The sequence below is a fragment of the Gobius niger genome (assembly GCF_951799975.1).
Source record: "Gobius niger genome assembly, chromosome: 22".
NCBI lineage: Eukaryota > Metazoa > Chordata > Actinopteri > Gobiiformes > Gobiidae > Gobius > Gobius niger.
The window spans coordinates 11,687,781-11,705,170 of record NC_136873.1 but is presented as its reverse complement, the minus strand read 5'-3'; the positions used below and the strand labels follow the sequence as shown (position 1 = coordinate 11,705,170).

Below are 17,390 nucleotides of genomic sequence, written 5' to 3'. Positions count from 1 at the left end.
TTGAATTTTTGTCACTTTTTGGTTGAATTTTTGTCACATTTTTGTTGAATTTTTGTCACTTTTTGGTTGAATTTTTGTCACATTTTTGTTGAATTTTTGTCACTTTTTGGTTGAATTTTTGTCACATTTGTGTTGAATTTTTGTCACTTTTTGGTTGAATTTTTGTCACTTTTTTGTTGAATTTTCGTCACTTTTTTGTTGAATTTGTGTCACTTTTTTGTTGAATTGTCGTCACTTTTTGGTTGAATTTTTGTCACTTTTTGGTTGAATTTTTGTCACTTTTTTGTTGAGTTTTTGTCACATTTTTGTTGAATTGTCGTCACTTTTTTTGGTTGAATTTTTGTCACTTTTTGGTTGAATTTTTGTCACTTTTTGGTTGAATTGTCGTCACTTTTTTGTTGAATTTTTGTCACATTTTAGTTGAATTTTTGTCACATTTTTGGTTGAATTTTTGTCACTTTTTTGTTGAATTTTTGTCACTTTTTTGTTGAATTTTTGTCACTTTTTGGTTGAATTTTTGTCACTTTTTTGTTGAATTTTTGTCACTTTTTGGTTGAATTGTCGTCACTTTTTTGTTGAATTTTTGTCACATTTTTGTTGAATTTTTGTCACATTTTTGTTGAATTTTTGTCACATTTTTGTGTTTAACGCACGAGAGGAGTGAGTAACTAGTTATTTACATTTTTTAATTGAAAGGAAAAATCCTCCACATCCTCCACATCCTCCACATCCTCCACATCCTCCACATCCTCCACATCCTCCACATCCTCCACATCCTCCACACCTGTCACATGGGTCACAGCAATTTGTAGAAAAAGATAAACTCACAGAGAGAAGCTGAAGGAATAATAATGTAAGATCTGGCAGCAGCGTCTGCTCCTCGAGCGCCTCAATAACAGCATTTATCACAAAACCATGAACTTTACGAACATAAATGAATCCAGAAATGGAGTCGACTCTTCCCAAGCTTTTTCCCACTTTTTACTTCACAATAATCGGCCTCATATTTTCGGTTTTAGATGAGTTTAGGAAGCGTAATGAAGATAAAAAGTGCGGGTTATGGCACAAAGTCGACCTTTTTCACACGATCATTCCCCTGATCTGATCCTCTGAATCTGCCCGGGACAAAAGCAACGGAAAAGTCAGGAGTCCTGGCTAAAGCTGAGTCTTCAGAGCCTGTTTCTCCTCTTCAGCTCAGAGCGAGGAGCAGCTACTCAGAGGAATTTGTAATCTGTTTTGTTATTTTTTCGTACATTTTTAATAAAATTTTGGTATTTTTTTTTGTCAATTTTTGCAATTTTTGGGTCAAATTTTCATCAAATTTTTGTCAATTTTTTTTGTCATTTTTTGTCACATTTTTGCAATTTTTTCATATATTTTTTTTCAATTTCTTGTGACAGTTTTGTGACATTTTTGCCACTTTTTCATCAATTTTTCGTCACTTTCTTGCCAATGTTTTCTCACTTTTTTTTCACATTTCCACAGAGCCGTGGGAAGATATTTTAGTTGGGGGGAACTGAGGGACAAGTCATCTCATTTTTGTCAAATTTTCATGACTTTTTTGTCACTTTTTCGTCAAATTATTCGTATTTTTTGTCAAATTCTTAGCACTTTTTAATCCATTTTTTCTCAATTTTTCGTCGAATCTGTGTAACACCTCATCTGAAAGCTGAGACCCACAAAACTGATCTTTTTCCTCGCACTGTTGCTGCGTTGAGTCACCTTTTTAATGTTTTTTTTTTTTTTTGGTCACATTTTTGTTGAGTTTTTGTCTTTTTTTGTCTTTATTTGTCTTTTTTTTGTTGATTTTTTTGTCATTTTTTTGCTGGATTTTTGTCACTTTTTTGTTGAATTTTTGTCTTTTTTTTGTCTTTTTTTGTCTTTTTTTTGCTGGATTTTTGTCTTTTTTTGTTGAATTTTTGTCACTTTTTTGTTGAATTTTTGTCTTTTTTTGTTGAATTTTTGTCACTTTTTTGCTGAATTTTTGTCTTTTTTTAGCTGAATTTTTTCTCGGTTCAGGTGGGAGTTAAGGGGCTAATGCAGGCTAGCTGATACCATAGAAATGCACTAGCCTTGCACTAGCCTAGCGCCACGAAACTCTTCAAATATAAGAAGAATGAATATATATCTCCAGAAATCAGCAACACTCTGGAAAACTAGGAAATGAGGCCCTATGTCAAACATCCTGAAACATCCCTTTAAAACATATTTTAAAATAAGGTACTTAAAACAGAGCCTCATATATATACAGTATATACAGTAAATATCCATGTGACCTACTGTAGAGCGTTAGTGAGAGTCTTTCGCCTCTGCGTGACTCTCCAAACCTGCCCTGAACCTGCCGTGACGCAGAGCCATGACTGACTAACACCTCCCCCCCCGGCCTCTCGGGAGACGCTCAGTGCCACCGTGTCTGTGCCCGGCGCTCGCCCCCCGCACGGCGCCCGCGCTCGCCTCCCGCGCGCCGCGCTTTGATGCCCGCCGTGCACATGTGTAGAGGGGCGCGCACGTGAGGGCCATTACATAAAGTGCAAAGAGAACACTTTGTTACTGCGTTTGTCAGGCAGTCTCCGCTCGCTCTGTGTCGCCGCCGCAGGACGAGGAGCACGTTCACTGTAAGCACTCGCTTTGCCTTTGCACAGCAGCTTTACCCAAATCTAAAAGCTTCTTGGGTAGAGTTCACAGCCTAGAGGTCAGTGTGACGCCTCATTTTAAAGATCTGCAAAATTGATCTTTAACTTTTTGCCACATTTTTGAAGCAGTTTTGTCATTTAGTGTTGCTTTAAAGGAACCGTTCTCCAAACTGGGATCTGTTCTTACCCTCTCCCCCCCCCTCCGCTATGGGGCCAAACAGGGGTGAAGTTAGAACCAACCGAGCTCGTCCACGTTTCCCCTGTTTAACCTCTTACCACCCGCCTGAACCAAATGCATTCTGTCCTCTTTGGCTGTTATAAAGGTCTGTGTAACACCTCATCTGAAAGCTAAGACCCACAAAACTGATCTTTTTCCTCGCGCTGTTGTTGTGTTGGGTCACCTTTTTTATGTTTTTTTTTGTCACAGTTTTTGTAATTTTTTTGTTGAGTTTTTGTCACATTTTCGTAGAATTTTTGTCATTTTTTTGTTGAGTTTTTGTCATTTTTTTGTCACATTTTTGTTGAATTTATGTCATTTTTTGTTGAATTTTTGTCATTTTTTTGTCACATTTTTGTTGAGTTTTTGTCACATTTTTGTTGAATTTTTGTCATTTTTTTGTTGAATTTTTGTCACATTTTTGTTGAATTTTTGTCACATTTTTGTTGAATTTTTGTCATTTTTTTGTTGAATTTTTGTCACATTTTTGTTGAATTTTTGTCACATTTTTGTTGAATTTTTGTCATTTTTTGTTGAATTTTTGTCACATTTTTGTTGAATTTTTGTCATTTTTTTGTTGAATTTTTGTCACATTTTTGTTGAATTTTTGTCACATTTTTGTTGAATTTTTGTCACTTTTTTGTTAAATTTTTGTCATTTTTTTGTTGAATTTTTGTCATTTATTTTTTGAATTTTTGTCATTTTTTTGTTGAGTTTTTGTCATTTTTTTGTTGAATTTTTGTCACATTTTTGTTGAATTTTTGTCACTTTTTTGTTAAATTTTTGTCATTTTTTTGTTGAGTTTTTGTCACATTTTTGTTGAATTTTTGTCACATTTTTGTTGAATTTTTGTCATTTTTTTGTAGAATTTTTGTCACATTTTTGTTGAATTTTTGTCACTTTTTTGTTGAATTTTTGTCATTTTTTTGTTGAATTTTTGTCATTTTTTTGTTGAGTTTTTGTCATTTTTTTGTTGAATTTTTGTCACATTTTTGTTAAATTTTTGTCGCATTTTTTTGAATTTTTGTCACATTTTTATTGAATTTTTGTCACATTTTTATTGAATTTTTGTCACATTTTTGTTGAATTTTTGTCCCATTTTTATTGAATTTTTGTCACTTGTTTGTTGCGTTTACATCCTTGTTTTCTTTTCCTATTTCGTGGCTGTTTTGGTGCTTTTTTCCGAAGAAGCTTTTTGATTAGGGTAAAGCCAAACTGGATGAAATGGGATCCGTTCAGGTGGGAGTTAAGAGGTTAACAAACATATAGGGAACTTTTTTTTCAGTATTTTCCATCTAAAACTGCCTGGAAACACACGAGAGTCTGTTAACTTTAATGCTACTTGTTTGATTGAAGCACATATACTCCTTGTTCAATAAAAACCTACCAGAAACTCTAAAAACAGTGGACCCTGGAGCCGCTGCGATGGAAAGTGGAGGCGCTAAGCTGACCACGCACGCAGCCGCAGGGTCACCGAAAGGTCAAATACGCACTAATAGGAAGGAGTTTTGCATAATGCAGCTTTAATGCCCAAAAGCAACGGGGAAAATGCAACAATGTCGTCGAAAAAAGGCTCGAATGAAGAGCATTTGAGCCGATTCTGAGAAGGTTTTACACAAGAAGCAACGAAAACATGACATGATGGAATGAATGAGTTACTTCCTGGAAAACGAATAGAAATCCCTGATCTTTGTAACTAATATGTCAACAAAATAAAACCAATTAAAGCACCAACAGTCGGACTGTATGAAACAGGGATGAAGCCGAATATGGGCTTTCGTTTAACCTCTAACCGCCCGCCTGAACCAAATGCATTCTGTCCTCTTTGGTTATTATATAGGCCTGTGTAGCACCTCATTTGAAAGCTAAGACCCACAAAACTGATCTTTTTCCTCACGTTGTTGCTGTGTTGAGTCACCTTTTGTATGTTTTTTTTTTTAGTTTAGAGCTTAGAGTTTTTGTAATTTTTTTGTTGAGTTTTTGTCACATTTTTGTTGAATTTTTGTTATTTTTTTGTTAAGTTTTTGTCACATTTTTGGAGAATTTTTGTTATTTTTTTGTTGAATTTTTGTTATTTTTTTGTTAAGTTTTTGTTATTTTTTTGTTAAGTTTTTGTCACATTTTTGTTGAATTTTTGTTATTTTTTTGTTAAGTTTTTGTTGAATTTTTGTTATTTTTTTGTTAAGTTTTTGTTGAATTTTTGTTATTTTTTTGTTAAGTTTTTGTTGAATTTTTGTTGAGTTTTTGTTATTTTTTTGTTAAGTTTTTGTTATTTTTTTGTTAAGTTTTTGTCACATTTTTGTTGAATTTTTGTTATTTTTTTGTTGAATTTTTGTAATTTTTTTGTTGAATTTTTGTTATTTTTTTGTTTAGTTTTTGTCACATTTTTGATGAATTTTTGTCACATTTTTGTTGAATTTTTGTTATTTTTTTGTTAAGTTTTTGTTGAATTTTTGTCACATTTTTGTTGAATTTTGTCACTTTTTTGTTTTGTTTTTGTCAAATTTTTGTTGCGTTTACATCCTTGTTTTCTTCTCATTTTTGTGTCTGTTTTGGTGCTTCTTTTCCCAAGAATCTTTTTGATTCGGGTAAAGCCAAACCGGAGAAAATGGGATCCGTTCAGGTGGGAGTTAAGAGGTTAAACAAAATAATCTATGGCTTTGCTTTTTAATCCCACATATCTTTTTTAAATGCACAGAAAGGACTTGAGAGACTTGAAGCCAGGACCCAGAACGCCGCGGCCCGAACGCGGCCCGAACGCGGCCCGCGCCCCCCGCGCTGAGAACCGCCGCGGCGTCGTCAAAGATGTGATGTTTTGTAATGGAGCCCCGGGTGAACTCCGTGACCTCGATGACTAACTTTGCTTTTTTTTTTCCCCCCCCGTGCCACAATCCATCTGCTCAGAGAGAGAGCGCACTCAGAGCTCCCCGAGGCCCAGGCTTTACCGTCAGTGCAGCGGCGGCGCTTCTTCCCTCCTCCTCCCTCCACGCTCAGAGTTACGCCTCGGATCGCTAACACAGCACGCAGTGAGGGCAAAGCAGCGACTCAAATCTACTCGACCTCATAAAGCACTAATAAAACGACAGAGAGCCGGACGTCAGTGACACGGTTCATCATTTAAACCATGTGGGAACAAACGCGGCCTCCATCTGGGTCGAGGATCCTCCGGCTCAGAGCTGGAGACGGGTTTTTGGGGGTTTCCACTTGACTTTTTAGCTCCAAAACCCTCAGGACTTAAGAGAGATTCAAAATGTCTGTGTTATTTTTTAAAGTTTTTGTTGAATTTTTGTTGAATTTTTGTTATTTTTTTGTTAAGTTTTTGTCACATTTTTGTTGAATTTTTGTTATTTTTTTGTTAAGTTTTTGTTGAATTTTTGTTATTTTTTTGTTAAGTTTTTGTTGAATTTTTGTTGAGTTTTTGTCTCCCCTTCAGGGAGAAGGTATCGCTCCATCATATCGTTAGCCACATAGCATAATTGCCTAACTAATTTTTGTTTTGATTTTGGAAAACATATAAAAAGACGTTTTATAGGAAACACATTGTTTTTCTCTTATTGCCATTTTAACAATAGAGTTCGGGAATGTCCACAGTTACCATAGAGATCCGCCATCTTTGCAGCTCTTAGCATAAATTTCCATAGACTAACATTAGCTAAAAACAGTATAAAAAGTGGAGAAAAAACCAGTGGAACGACTCCGTTAGCTGCTGAGATACTGCTGATAAATACATCTAACACACTGTGGTCTCCAAGTGTTTTAATGTGAACAATAACTCCAGTATTTTAACTTTTAAAATCTCCATTAGTTTACAATGGCTGCTAATCCCATAATGCTTAGCGATATGACGTCACATTCCCGACCTCTATACAAAATGACTTAGGCAGTTATGCTATGTGGCTAACGATATGTTCTACTGATCGACATATTAACCGTTTCTTTCCTCAAGCTGTGATCACTTTAAACAGGCACTTCTATTATATTTATCTGTGTGGACTTTTATTGTGCAGTATTTTGCCCTTAGGCGTTTAATGTGACAGTGTTTGTTTGTTCTGTTTCTTATATTGTGTCTTTTTACGTTTTCACATTTCACAACTTTCACAAGAATGCTATAAAATTACCCTGGAAGTTCATGTAATTGATGCAAATGCTTTATGATTATATCTACAGGGTTTTCCCCACAAACGCCTGAGTTAACAATATATTTCTGAAGGTATATTGTCATTTCATTCCATAACTGCAAAAAAAATCAGGTAGAGCTCCTTTGACCATATCCAGAAAGTGTCTAAAAGGATTGAAAAGCAAAAGACCAGCAACTATAGCACGCGAGTCGGATCAAGAAACACGCAGAAGCATAGATTAAAGTTCTCCGGTCAGAATGAGCCTCTCAGAAGTCGCCGCAGAAGTTTGTCTCTGAAGTCGCTCGAAACAAACTTCACGTGTGTCTCAGGCAAACGGCAAAACATTCCAGAAACAGTTTTGATTTGGGAGGCACCGATACCACGAAACCGATACGAGTACAAGGCATTTTCTTCAGCAGACCTTTTAAAGTGAATAGACGGTTTAGGATTGGTTTGTAATGAGTTAATTTACTCGTTTACATTTCCTTGAGTAAAGTCGGCGACACTTTTAAGAGAAGTTACATCAGAATTGAACAGATGCCATTTTTATTTTTCATTCAACATAATTATTATTATTTTATGTCTCTGTCCATCACAGACAGAACAGCTCATGTCCTAAAGCTCCTCAGTGCTTGTGCTTTATTCATTTATGTATTTGTATTTCACAATAGTATTGAGATGTTACTTATTACTGCAGATAAATGCTCTCTTTTCGTCTTTACTTCAGCTCCTGTAGATTTTCTCTTATTGTAACTTATCCAGTAGCTTCAGCATTTTCATTGTTCTGCTGCAGCTCATTTTCCCTCAATATAAACATGCTGTATCTCTTTAATCTGGATTTTCTGAGGATTTTTTAGTCGCTGGGTTACATCACTGAGTTGAGTGTTTTTAAATCACAGTTGAAGACACATCTTTTCGGAAAAGCTTTCGATACAGAGCCACCGATTACTCGACTTACTCACTCGATTACTATTTATTGTCTATTGTGATTCTTGTTTTTGTCCTGGAAAGCGCTCTGGGCACCTTCTCGCTGTGGTTGGGTGCTGTACAAATAAACTTTGATTGATTGATTGATTGGGCATAACACGGCGTAAGAATTGCCAAAACTGTTAGCCGTTGTTAGCGGCTAGTTAGCAACATTAGCCTGTATCTTGTAAACACGGCTATTTTCTCTCCTCAGTGGAGCTGCGAGCTGCTAGGAGCTAGATCAGTATAAACATCTCAATTTGAGCGCAATAATCCAATTTTTAGTTGTTTTGACTAGTTAAGATGTTCTTGGGCATTTGTCCTGGATTATTTCACTTGTTCTGAGATGTTTCTGACTCGTTTCGATACATTTCGTTCTTATTTCAGGACATTTTCTTTGCCAATGGGGAAAGAAAATTGTTCTTGTCTCATTGGCAATTTTACTTTCTTATTTCAAGCGAGATTTACCCTAGAACTGGTCTGAAATGTCCTCAAACAAGCAAAGCAAACTCGGTCAGATCAGGAAAAAGGTCTGAATGAGTGAAAACCGCTCAAAACAAGAAACATTTCCTCCATTCAAGTCATTTAAGCCAATGCTTGATATTGACTTTTTGCAGTGTGGCGTCGGGACCTCATTAATGAGTACGGTATCGGCCCGATACCCAATACTGGTATCGGTATCGGTGCAAAACAAGCCTCGAGACGCTTTTCTGGAGCCGAATAAAGTTCTCATTCAGGAGGGAGCCAAAGTGTGAGATCATCACGTCTAATAGAGATTAAAACCAGCCTCTTGCAGATTTGATCTTGTTGCTGATGAAGCCGAAGCGTAATATTTAAGCCCTGTGGTGTCGGACAGAAGTAAGTATGCGGCTCGAAGCTCAACTGCATGAAAAATACAACAACATATGATATAAATAAAACATTATAATCACAATATCTGTCAGAAAAAGCCGCAATTAGGTTTTTTCTGCAAATGGTGCAGCCCTGAACAATGTGAAAGGAGCCAAAACAAACAAATGGGTAACACTTTACGGGTCGGTAAGTCCTTAGTACTTACAGTGGTAATTACAGTGGTAATTCTAGGCACTTATTGTGGTACTTAAAGGATACTCTAGTGAGAATTACAAGTTATGTACTTCTAGATTCAGTGGTAACTCTTAGTAATGAAGGTTCTTGTTTTCCCTAGTGCTGTTTTATGTTGTTTTATAGTCACACAATCCTAGAAATTACGTCTGTTTGTAGAAGTACCACATCGTATCGTATCGTATCGTATCGTACCATAGATGTATCACTGAAACTACTAGAAACTATCATTTAAAGTATCAAAGTACATAGAAGTATGACCTTCATTACTAAGAGTTACCACTGTATCTCTTAGTAATGAAAGATACAGTGGTAACTCTGTGTCTCCCTAACCCCTAACCCTATTTGCTAGTAATTATGACTTTTAGTACCACAGTAATAACCTAGAATTACCACTGTAAATACTAGTACTTACTGTAATTACACTGTAAGTACCACTGTCATTACTCGTAATTACCACTATAAGTACCACGGACTTACCGGCCCGTAATGTAAGAAGCTGGCCTTTATCACAGAATTGATTTGTTTGTCAGATTTGAAGGTGTTTGTCTAAAACTAGCCCAAGGTTTCTGGCAGAGGCTCGAAGGGGAGGAGCCAGAGAAGCGTCACGCGGGTCATTCGCAGATTTGCTGTTGTTAAAAAACAATAACTTCTGTGTTTTTCTCGTTAAGACTTAGGAGGTTCTGGGCCAACTGAGCATCATTCACACAAACATCCACCACCAGCCACTCTTATTCATCAATGTAGTGGCGGTTTGAATCCACTAGAGCTGCCCGGGCTTAAGACTCATGTGTCCGGGATGAAAGTGAATAAACTCAATGTCCAAACTTATGGGTGTTTTAAAAAGGATGACACTGATTCCAAAATTCAATATTCCATGTTGTATCACATAAACGCTTTGGCCTCTAGCCCTGAACGGCTTCCACACTCAGTCTGCCAACAACCCCGCCCACCTGGTACAAGGCTCCGCCCATGGCTCCGCCCAACACACCCAAACCCAACGCCACGAGGGCTCAGCACAATCACACAAGGTCAAGGTCATAACAACCATCACACTATCAAGTAAAAACACCATAGATACAGACGGGATCTCGTCAGAGGAGGGGGCGTGGCTTCGCTCAGGGGGGAAATAGAATCTTTTTAGCCGTTTTCCAGTGGAATATGATCGGCCGATTTTCATCATCGCCGAATCACCGAGGGCCGAAGCGCTGAAGCCCAAAGTGAAGAACAATTTTCTGCAAATGCCAATGTTTTGCCTGGACAAGCAACAGTGTAGAGCCTCATTTGAAAGCTAAGGCCTACGAAGCTAACTGTAACTTTTTGTTGCGTTGTCGCTGCTCTTTTGTCCTTTTTTTGAAGCGTTTTTTAAGATTTTCTTGGTGGTTTTTTAAAAGCATTTTCGCCCTGTTTTCTCGTCACGTTTTCTCGCTCTTTAGTCACTTTTTTTGTCGTTTTATTGTTGCTTTTCTGGCCTGTTTTAGTCTCTCTTTTGTGGTGTTTATGTTGCTTTTTCGTCACTTTGTTGTTGTGTTCCGATGCCATTTCGATGCTTTCTTTTCAAGAGGCTTTTAGATTTGGGTAAAGCCAAACAGGGGAAAATGTGCTCAGTTCAGGTGGGAGTTAAGAGGTTAAAAATCACATGTAAAACAGCAACATTTTGTATTTATATTACACTGTTTTTACACAATAACCACCGAAGCTAAACGCGGCTCATCTTCCCCCACAGGTACCTGAGCAAATTCATCTTGGGGGCCAGAGGTTCTGCGCTGGAAGGGCCGGATTTGGCCCCCGGGCCTGAGGTTGCCTACCCCTGGTTTAGTAGAAGCGGGAAAAAACGGCAGTCGTAGCAAGCGCTAGCTAGCCGTTAGCATTAGCAAGACGCTAACGTGAAGCATCGTGCTCTCCGTGACCACTTTGCTCCTCTCGATGTCTTTGTATCTTTATTTAGTAAAACAAACTATAAACTAAAGCCGTTTTTGAATAATTATAAGCGCAACTGCAGGTGCTACTTATTAATAGTCTTGGAGAGTAAATACTACACTGAAGGGACAGAGGGTTACTGTGCATCCAATTATACAACGGAAATATTTTTTTTCACTCAAACTTGGCTGTAAATACTGTTTAAAGTGACGTTAGCCCGCAGTTAGCTTTGCCCGTTAGCATGTTAGCTTCTTCTTCGTGATTCCATTAGTGTGTGTTGCTTTCTCCGGTCCGGTGGCAGTCAAGTTGCAAACATGGTTTTCTGTCCAGAGACACCAGGGGGCGATGAAAGACCCCCCAATCATCCCTTTAACACTTGTATCACCCCCACAGGGACTACGGGGAGGGTTTATTAAAGTAAACACGTTACTTAGTGCTGCTTTAACTGTTTCCAAACATGACCATATATGGGCGATTCCAGAGACGCCGTCTGTATCTATCGCGGCTCTTTGAGACTTAGAGACCTGAGGCTCTTTAGTGTTGACTTACTTAAACGGAAAACAGAAAAGATATTTTTATTCCGAGAAATACATGAACGGCCGCTTTGTTACTCGCTTTGTAGGAAACAAGCCCGTTCTTGTACACTGCAAAAAGTAATGAACTAGATTAGTATAAACATCTCAATTTGAGCACAATAATCCAAATTTTAGTTGTTTTGACGAGTTAAGAAGTTCTTGGGCGTTTGTCTTAGATTATTTCACTTGTTCTGAGATGTTTCTGACTCGTTTCGATACATTTCGTCCTTATTTCAGGTCATATTCTTTGCCAATGGGGAAAGAAAAACGGTCTTGTCTCATTGGCAATTTTACTTTCTTATTTCAAGCGAGACAAAAAAATGACAAAAATGTGACAAAAATGTGACAAAAATGTGACAAAAAAATGACAAAAATGTGACAAAAAAATGACAAAAATGTGACAAAAAAATGACAAAAATGTGACAAAAATTCAACAAAAATTCAACAAAAATTCAACAAAAATTCAACAAAAATTCAACAAAAATTCAACAAAAATGTGACAAAAAAATGACAAAAATGTGACAAAAATGTGACAAAAATGAGACAAAAATGTGACAAAAAATGACAAAAATGAGACAAAAATGAGACAAAAATATAACAAAAAAATGACAAAAATGTAACAAAAAAATGACAAAAATTCAACAAAAATTCAACAAAAATTCAACAAAAATTCAACAAAAATTCAACAAAAATTCAACAAAAATGTGACAAAAATGTGACAAAAATGAGACAAAAAATGACAAAAAAATGACAAAAAAAATGACAAAAATGTGACAAAAATGAGACAAAAAATGACCAAAAAAATGACCAAACAAATGACAAAAATGTGACAAAAATTCAACAAAAATGTGACAAGAAAATTTACCCTAGAAAAAAGCCAGATTTACCCTAAAACTGGTCTGAAATGTCCTCAAACAAGCAAAGCAAACTCGGTCCAATCAGGAAAAGTGTCTAAATGAGTGAAAACCGCTCAAAACAAGAAACATTTCCTCAATTCAAGTCATTTAAGCCAATGCTTCATATTCACTTTTTGTAGTGTAATAGTGTTTGGTTCTGTTTTTATGTGAACAGTTCAAACGGTGGGTGTGAGTTTGGTTTGCGTCAAAAAGGAAACGAGTTCTTCCTCTTTTTGCTCTTGTTCCTTGTTGTTGTTTTGTTTACATTGATTGTACTGTGAGAAATGAACAGTTTGATCATACTCCTTTTGAGCAAAATGTACGCTCAAATAAACAAATAAATACATACAATATTTGTGTTTTTAAGTTGCTGACAGGAAGTGACATAGTTAGAGGTAAAGTCAAAGTCCAAACGCAGCCGACGGAGAGTCATGTGATCAGTGGAGCTCACAGACGTCAACAGGAAATGACATCAGCGCTATTTCCCCGTGATATTTATCTAAACTAATCTCAAAGTCCACTGTCCTTAAAGGGACTATACGGAGTTTCAAAGTGTCCTCCTCCCCCCACATGTTCCTCCATGTCCTCATAATGAGCTCAGACCTGCCCTGTCGCTCACAAAGGTGTTAATATAGAAGCTGCAGTTACACGTACGACCTGAGGCGGCAGCAGTGAGTATAAAATGGCCGACTTGAATCCAGCCCCTTTAAGGTCAGGATTAGGGTGAGTTTGGAGCGTGTCCTGCGGAGGCGACGTCACTTCCTGCGGGACAGTGGACGGCGCTTAGCGGTTAGCGGTTAGCTCGGTCTCCTCCAGCTTCCCATACCGTTAAAAACATGTACATTAGGCCACGTGTGTTTGAGAGACAACGATCCGGAGCGGCGTGTTCATTGACAAGTAAAGTTCACAGCAGTTTGACTCATTTCCCATTGATATAACATCGGTCGGCACGGCAACAGTATAGACACAGACGGCATCTCTGGAATCGCCCATATATGGTCATGTTTGAAAACAGTTAAGGGGGAAAACAATCTAAACTTTCTCTAATTATTCAAAAACTACTTTAACAAATGCTGAATTATGAATATAGTTTCTACTAAATAAAGATACAAAGACATGGGGAGGAGCAAAGTGGTTCAACAGCCCATAAATACATGAATAACGGAGAATGCTAACTTGATGCTACATGTTAGCATCGGGCCAATACCATACCATACCAACTTTCTTTATAAAGCACTTTAAAAACTGTACAGTTGTGCTGCACACAGAAACAGATACAAATATCTACAGTAAAAAATATGAGGTAAAATACTGCGAACAATGCGAATGGTTAGCTAGCGCGAGCTACAACTGCCGTTTTTTCACTTCTACAGAACAACCTGCTGTGAGAAAATATCCACATGGGCCCGATTTACACTTGACTTTATTTGTATGTGATAAATAAGTTGATATTCCGCCAGAAAATGGCTAAAAAGAGGGAAAAATTGTGTTTCCCAAAAGATTCTATTTCCCCCCAATCGTTTCCCTGTATCGATGTCACTTCCTGTCAGTGTCCGATAAGGAAGTGAAACTGTAAAAATCCTAAAAATGGCCAAACTAAAGAAAACTGGGTAAAGTTTTAGCAAAATCTTGAACATAATTGTGATAACTGTGTTTGAGCTTTAAACTCACAGACGATCACTTTAAAGGAACCGGACGGCGTTTTTCCATTTCTCACACTGCAAAAAGTGCCCTACTAAAAACAAGGAAACACATCTTAAAATAAGACATTTTGTTTTGTTTTAAGGAAAAAATTCTGCCAATGGGGTCAGCACTTTTTTCTCGCTAAGAATTCTTATTCCTAGAATATTTTTCTCATCATAAAACAAGAAAGAAACACTAAATTTAAGCAAATAAAGCTAGAATTAAGCAAAATGTCCTCAGAAAATGGAACAATTTAAGGAAAACATTCTTATTTAGTGAAAAATTGTGGATATTTTACTTAAATGTTGCTTGATTTAAGTAAAATGTTCTAAATTACACACATTTTTGAGCAAAATGTTCTTAATAAATACTAATATTTGATCTTAGTTTTTCTTAAAATAAGAAAAATATTCTTTGTCTAAAATTGAAGAAGATTCAAAAAGTTTTTCTTTCTTGTTTAGGGAAAAAATAAGAACTTATTTCTTAAAGTAAGACATTTTTTTAAAGGGACTCGATGCAAGTTGGTCATTTCACACTCACTGCTGCCACCTCAGGTCTTACGCGTAACTGCAGCTTCTGTATTGAGCTCGTGGAGCGGAAGTAACAACTTTTCGAGTGACAGTGCAGGATTTCAGAGGCCGCTGCGGTGAACAGGTGAACGTACGTATGGTCCCTTTAAGGCTGAACAATAAGGTCATCACTGTTTAGCAGGAACGCTCTGTAAAAGTACACGGAGGGTCCACATGTGTTGCGTTATATAATTATGACAAAATGCGGTTTGATCAGGCACCTTAACTTCCACTCGGTCACTCTCATCGCACACCTGAAGAACGCGCGCCACAGCTTGAGAACCCCTGAGTTCGCACTTTCCTGCGTGTCGCACCAAAAAACCGCTCAACTGGTGCCGGCGCGTCCGGAACGCGTTCGGCGCTGAAGGACAAACCGAGCAACGGGACGTTTAACCTTGTCTCCACCCCCCCCTTTCATTGGGATGCGGGGAGTGTGTGGTCGGATGGGCACCCCCCCCCCCCTCCTCACCCACCCCCCCCCCCTCCACAAGGTGACTGACTGACTCTCCCGGCTCCACAGATCACTCCTCAGATCAGACCCGCACCCCCACAGCGCTGCGCTATCATCCCCGGGCCGGAGGGAGCCCGCGCGCGGGGAGGAGAGCTCACGATCTGCGGCTGATTTCACACCGAGCGGACGAGGTTATGGACGTAGCCTCGTCAACCCCCCCCCCCCCCACCACACACACACACACACACACACACACACACACACACACACACACACACACTACCCCCCCCGTAGCTCTGCGCATGCACGGGGCGCGCTGACAAAGTGGTCGTTAATGTCACAGCGCCGCCGCGTATGTGCCCCCCTTTACTGTACGGCTATTATTCGGCGTCTGAGCCCCCCCCCCCCCCCCCGCCCCCCCTCCCCCCCGCCCCCCCTCCGGAAAGACAGGGCCACGGCGCCCGTCGGAAGCCTCTCGAACTGGGGTTGGGGGGGGGGGGGGGGGGGGCTCGTCGTCGGCGCAGCCTTTTTACGCGCGCACCGCATCGCTCGGTCCGGGGCCGATGTAGTGCGCCACACGGGGGGGGGGGGGGGGGGGGATAAACGCCACACACACACACGCCGCGCGCGCGCACTCACACACACACACACACACGCGCACAGACTCACCGTGTGCAGGCCAAGCTCAAGGACACGGGCATCAGGCAGGCGCGCGGAGAGGACAGGCACAATCCCGTTTAATCTGGCGCCGGGAGAGAGGAGAGAGGAGCGCGCGCCGGAGGGGGACGGAGAGCGCGAGAGAGAGGAGAGAGGAGAGAGGACACCGGCGGCTCCCCCCCTTGGAAGGCAGCGGGACGCGGGGGTAACGCTATCGACGACGGCTGCGGTGGCGGCTGCTGCTGCTCCTCCACGGCGGTCACCTGCCTGCAGTCAGACGGGGAGGGGGGGCTGGCGCGGAGAGGAGGAAGAGGAGAGAGAGGAGGAAGAGAGAGAGAGAGAGAGTGAGAGAGAGAGGGGAGGGAGGCGAGAGGATGATGGTGGAGCGCAGAGGCCACGTTTTGGAGGCGGCTAACTGGGGCGAGGGGAGCGGGGGAGACGAGCCGAGAGCCTGGGGAGTCCGAGCGGCGACATCTTCGAGGAGGAGGAGGAGGAGGAGGAGGAGGCGAGAGCCGCGCGCGCACAGGAGCTCGGTCACAGCAGCGGCAGCGGCGGCGGCAGCATCCGCGAGACGAGGCGCGAGGAGGGAGGAGGGAGGAGGGAGGGAGGGGGTCTGCGTCACACCCCCACCGGCCCCTGGCGTGATGACGACACAGCGGCGCGCGCCTCTGATGCGTGTGGGCTTTTGACATGAAATAAAATGATAAAATAAAAATAAAAAAAAATAAAAATAAAAATAATAAAAAAAAATATAAAAAAATAATAATAATAAAATAAATAAAATAAATAAAATAAATAAAATAAATAAAATAAATAAAATAATAATAATAAAAAAATAATAAAAAAAGAAAAAATAGTAAAAGAAAATAATACTAAAAAAAGAAAAATAATAATAAAAAACAAAAAAAACAAAAAATAACAAAAAAGAAACAAAAATAAAAGAATTTTAAAAAAAGAAAAAAAAAATTGTTAAAAATATCCTATAAAAAAACACAAAAAAGGCTAAAAGATTTAAAAATGTAATCGAGAAATGAGCTAAATGTTCTCAAAATAAGTCATTTGCGAAGTGAAAGAAGTATTGGTTTATTTGGTCGGGTCAGTGTTAATGAACATACATGGGTCTCATGCATGTAAACGAGCCACGCTGGATTGTAGCTTTGGGCTCATTTCCATCCGTCGTCCCCCGTGCGCTCTCTCAAACACTCTCATTCATCCTGGCCTATTGTACGTGTTTTTACTGGTGGGGGAAACCGGACCCGGAAGAAGCCGACACGAGGAGAACATGCAAACTCCACACAGAAAGACTCGAACCCGGACCTTCTGGCTGTGAAGCACGAGCGCTAAACACTGCCCCACAGTCCCGCCCACTTTGCACTTAACCTCTGAACTCCCGCCTGAACCGAGAGGATCTTTTTCCTCACGTCATCACATTTTTTTTCAATTTTTTTGTTGGGCATTCAACTCATTTTTGCAACTTTTTTGTCATTTTTTCGTCATTTTTTATAGATTTTTAGTAATTTTTTTGTCACATTTAAAAAAAAAAATTGTCACATTTTTGTCATTTTTTCATCAATTTTTTATCAATTTCTTCAATTTTTTGGTCACATTTTTGTCACATTTTT

The 17,390-nt window shown here is 39.4% G+C and overlaps 1 protein-coding gene across 1 annotated transcript in view; it reads right to left on the bottom strand.

The window, feature by feature from the left end:
* The window catches only part of atp2b3b (ATPase plasma membrane Ca2+ transporting 3b), a gene marked incomplete at its 3' end in the record, with an annotated part of 99,735 nt that extends 83,814 nt beyond the window's left edge, over positions 1–15,921 (bottom strand). The window contains 1 exon segment of the mRNA XM_079580777.1: positions 15,781–15,921.
* Between the last annotated feature and the right edge of the window lie 1,469 nt (positions 15,922–17,390).